This window comes from Myotis davidii, unplaced genomic scaffold, assembly GCF_000327345.1.
Source record: "Myotis davidii unplaced genomic scaffold, ASM32734v1 scaffold238, whole genome shotgun sequence".
Taxonomy (NCBI): Eukaryota; Metazoa; Chordata; class Mammalia; order Chiroptera; family Vespertilionidae; genus Myotis; species Myotis davidii.
Window position 1 is genome coordinate 7,223,565 of NW_006293779.1, and position 5,109 is coordinate 7,228,673.

General features: G+C 41.2%; 1 pseudogene; it reads right to left on the bottom strand.

Moving 5' to 3' along the window:
- Positions 1-3,943: 3,943 nt before the first annotated feature.
- LOC102761328 lies at positions 3,944-4,935 on the bottom strand (annotated as a pseudogene).
- Between the last annotated feature and the right edge of the window lie 174 nt (positions 4,936-5,109).

Genomic DNA, 5,109 nt, shown 5'->3' on the forward strand with positions numbered 1-5,109 from the left:
TAGAACAGCGATTTTCAGTAATTGCTCGCTGCTTGATTTCAGGGGGTAGGTGTAGGGAGAGGAACAGACATATTGTGAGATCATTTAGCAATATCCTTGCTTCCCAATATTTTAAAAATGGCTTGGGAAAGAAATCCCTATAAAGAGACTTAGTTTGGGGCTTGTGGTCTCCAATAGAGGTGTACTTGTGTTACCTTCTTTCCCTCTGCTTGGTGATACTGATTTATTAGTGTGTACAGTTTCTTTTATGCTCTGGGAATTATTTATCTCTGGGGTATGCACATGTTTTCCATTTGAGAAAAATGTTCATACTTGAAACATCTTGAAAAGACATTATATAGCATATTTATGTATGAAGATAGATATTAGTGAATTAAACATCTTTAGAATTATTAGTTTGTGTCTGTATTCTAGGACCCAAATCAGGATCTCCGAAGTGGTGGGGCTTCAGATACTCATAAAATATGTTCTCTAAACTTGCCAGGCAGGTACTTGTGAGGTAATAAAGCCTAACTTTTGGTGGTGGGCCTTGCTTTTTTCCTTTGTCCTTGTATTCAATCAATAAATGTTTATCAGGCAGCTACAATATTAAAATGTAAGTGCCTTGTGGGCAAACATTTTAGTCTCTTTGGTTCACTGTTTTAGGGCTGCCATGTGGCACCAGTCAAAGGGGCACCGTTCATACTCTGGTCTATGCAAATAACTAGTTGTGCAGTGCATTCCTTGTGTGTTAAATGCTGCAAATAATATCCTCATACAGTGTCCTTTGGGGACTTGGTTTGGGAATTTCTTTGAGATACCCAGGAATGAAGTAGAGTATTCATGTACTTAAAATAAATAAAGCCTCGCCCTTGCCAGTATGACTTAGTGGATGGAGCATTGGCCTGTGGACCAAAGGGTCCCTGGTTCCATTCTGGTCAAGGGCACGGTCAAGGGCACGTACCTTGGTTGCAGGCTCCTCCCGGCCCTGGCCCTGGTCAGGGCTCGTGCAGGAGGCAACCAATCGATGTGTTTCTCTCACATTGATATTTCTCTCTGTCTTTCCCTCTCTTTTCTACTCTCTCTAAAAATCAATGGAGAAATATCCTTGGTGAGGATTAAAAAAAAATTGCTGTAGTTTCAATTTCTAGGAGTAGTTTATACAGGTCCCTGTATCTTCATACCCTGCCAATATTAGGAATTTTGTATATTTTTAATTGCTCTTCTTTGATTACTAATGAGTATGAATAACTCTTAATGTCCTTAGTATTTTTAAATTTCTTCATTTCTGAAATGCTTTTTGATATTTTTTGCCCATTTTTCTATTTTCTGCTGGTTTTGCTATATTTTCTTATTTTCCAAGAGTATTATTTATCAGTGACTTAAAAAGATTTTTTTTTTATTGATTTCAGAGAGGAAGAGAGAAGGAGAGGTAGAGATAGAAACATCAATGATGAGAGAGAATCGTTGATTGGCTGCCTCCTGCACCCGTACACTGGGGATGTACACTGGAGATGTACACTGGGGATCCAGTCTGCAACCCAGGCTTGTGCCCTGACCAGGAATGGAACTGTGACCTCCTGGTTCCTAGGTCGAAACTCAACTACTGAGCCACGCTGGCTGGGCAAGATCAGTGACTTTTAACCTTTCTTGTTTCATATTAAGGGATACTGTTTACATTGTAACCTATACACACATGTAGTTTTCCCTTTTTTATTTAGGTCTTTGATTTATCTTATTGATTCTACTAGACAACCTATCCCTTTGAAGAGTCATTTTATAATGCAATAAATTTCGATATATGTTCTTTTCTGATCTCTTTATTCTTTTGTGTTGGTTATTTTTGTGGCAGTGCCATATTATTTCTATGACTGTGGTTTGAGATATGTCTTAATATTCTAAAAGGCAAGTTCCTTCTCTTTCTTTTCTTTTTTTTTATAGCAAAGATGGAGATTTGTTGAAGAACAAGTACAGACTCCCACGTGGGGAAGCGGAAAGAATCCCACAGCACAGACAAGAGTCCCATAGAATGGACTCCCACGTGGGCAGGGGGAAAGGGTCCCCCCTCCTCTTTATTTTCAAAATTGACCTAGATATTCAAGGATCTTTATTTTTTTTCATGTACATTTCCAATTAAGATCAGAGTTCCTCAAAAGATCCAACTAGAATTTTGATTGAGAATATATTTGAATTCCTAGATTAATTTGCAGAGAATTGCCACCTTTGTAGTAAATTGTCAAAGCAAGGCATATCTCTCATATAACAAAGACAGTTTGTGTATTTCTTGTGGAATTTGATGCTTTCTTTGTGACCTAATATAGTGTCAGTAATGTTGTTTGTGTGCTTGAGAAAAATGTGTATTTCTGTTAGATGTAGAAAAATATAAATATACTAGAGGCCCAGTGCACAAAATTTGTGCACAGGTAGGGTTCTGAGGTCTGGCTGGTGATCAGGGCCGATTGGGCCCAGCTGCCAGCCTGGGCCTTCCTTTGTTCCTCACTGCCCCCTGGTGGTCAACGCACGTCATAATGAGTGATCGAACTCCTGGTCTCCTGGTCAAACTCCTGGTCTTCCGGTCGAACTCCTGAGGGGATAATTTGCATATTAGGCTTTTTATATGTAGAGATGATAGGAAACATTCAGAGATGGAGTATTTAGTATGAGTTTATTGATTATTCAGATAAACTCCTATTTTGTTTCATATTAAGATTCTACTTAACTTTTTTATTGTTCAAATTCTCCTAGCATATGTATAAATTAACTTAATTTTAAAATAGTTTCTGATTTTTTTTCTTGCTTTATTCTTTGACATATAGGTTATTGAAGTATATTGCTTACTTTTCTAAACAGTTGGGCATTTATTTTCTAATTATCTTTTTGTTATTTACTTATAGTTCAATACCAGTATGTTCAGAGAATTTACTCTATATAATTTGTTGTGATTTATATTTGCTACCCTATTTATGCTTAGTTTTGGTAACTGTTCCATGTATGCTTTATTGTTGTTATTTATTGCTCTTAAGACCTAAACTTCTAGGTTTTTTAAATTCATATATTTTTAAAATTATATTTCTTCTAACCACATACTTTTTAACATGCTCTTGTAATGTTCCACCTCCCTTTCTGCCCTATATTATCTAAAATTTTCACCAGAGGAGTGAGGATATTTTTTCTATTGATTTTTAGAGAGAGTAGAATAGAAGAGGGAAAGGAGAGAGAGGGAGAGAGAGAGAGAGAGAGAGAGAGAGAGAGACACTGATGTGAGAGAGAGACATTGATTGGTTGCCTTCCATATGAGCCCCAACTGGGGGCAGAGATCAATCCTGCAACCCAGGTACGTGCCCTTGACTGAAAATTGAATATACGACCCTCTGGTTTGTAGGCCGATACTCTAACCACCTAACAACTCTGGTCAGAACTAATATTTTCTGATTAAAAACAACAATATATTTTTATTGATTTCAGAGAGGAAGAGAGAGGGAGATAGAAACACTGCCTCCTGCATGCTCCACACTGGGGATCCAGCCTGCAACCCAGGCATGTGCCCTGACTGGGAATTGAACCGTGACCTCCTGGTTCATAGGTCAGTGCTCAACCATTGAGCCATGCTGGCCAGGCTTCTGACTTTTTTAAAAAATGGTTATAAGTACTTTGCCTTTTCTTTGGAATTTTTTTCAGTAACAATACATTTTACTAAGATACCAATTTGATTATCTATTTTACTGTGTGGCAAAATATTTTATTTTTATTTAAAAATTAAGAAATAAATATTTCAAACAATATGGACGTTCATTAAAAAAAATAAAAAAGGGACGTTCCCCTGCTCCCTTAATTCCTCCAGTTTGTTCTTCCTAGGAATAAACACTGTTAAAACTGGTGTACATCTTTCCAGACTATTGTATTTATATGTGTGTATTTTTGACAGAAATGGAATCATACCCTATATACTACTTATGTTAACTAATTTTTTTTTTTTGCCAGTAACATGTTTTATTGGGTTGGGGCGGCAACTGTAGCCTGGCTGGAGGCAGGGCCAACCCTCACAGGTTGTTGAGTTCCATCAGGGTCTGGTCGAGGGTCTGGTGAATCTCCACGTTCTCCTCCTTGGCACTGGCCAAGGTCTCTGTGAGAGGAAGCAGCACATGAGGAGGGGGAGGGGAGACACTAGGGGACAGACGTGGGGGGAGCAGTTTGATCTCCTCTTCATATTTATCTTCTTTGGTAGAGTACTCCTCCTCTGAGGCCATCAGGGACTTGAGGGCCTGGTCCATGGTTCGAAGTTCCTCCTCCAGCTGCCTGGCTGGGCTCTCAGCCACCTCAGCTCTTTCTTCTGAGCGCTCCAGCTCTCCTTCCAGGATCACCAGCTTCCTGGCCACCTCCTCATATTTGCGATCTGAATCCTCAGCGATGTGCTTGGCCTCCTTCAGCTGCACCTCCTGCAGCTCCATCTTTTCCTCATCCTTCATGGCTCGGTTTCCAATGACCTTCATTCCTCTCTCGCTCTCATCAGCTGCCTTCTCAGCCTCCTCCAGCTTTGGCAGGGCTGTAGCGAGGCGCTCCTGCGCCCAGTCCAGCTCGTCCTCAACCAGCTGAATGCGGTTCAGGGAGGCCACATCTGCCTCGGCATCGGCATCGGTGGCCTTCTTCTCAGCCAGCTCCAGTTTCTCCTGGGCGTCCTTCACTGCCTCTGAATACTTCTCCACCTCCTCCTCCGTCCCTTTCAGCTTCTTCTGGAGGGCCTGCTGTTCCTCCTCCAGCTGCTTGCAGCGGTCCTCAGCCTGCTTCTTGTCGGCCTCGGCCTGCTCAGCGCGGTCGATGGCGTTCTCCTTGTCCAGCTTGAGCATCTGCATCTTCTTGATGGCGTCCATGGCTGCGGTGGGGACGGGCCGGCGGCGGCGGTGCGGACCGGGGGCAATGGGCTGGCTGCGGGGCGGTGGGCGCGGAGTGCCGGGTGGGACTGGGTTTAACTAATTTTTTTAAGTTAACTTTGTGTCACGTACATTCTTAAGTAACCATTTTTCTTAATGGCTTTCTAATATTTTGTTGTATCATTGTGTGATCCAGTCATTTGGCTGTTCCCTGTTTGTTACATGGTTAGGTTGCCTTCATACTCTTTTTTTATTTTTTATC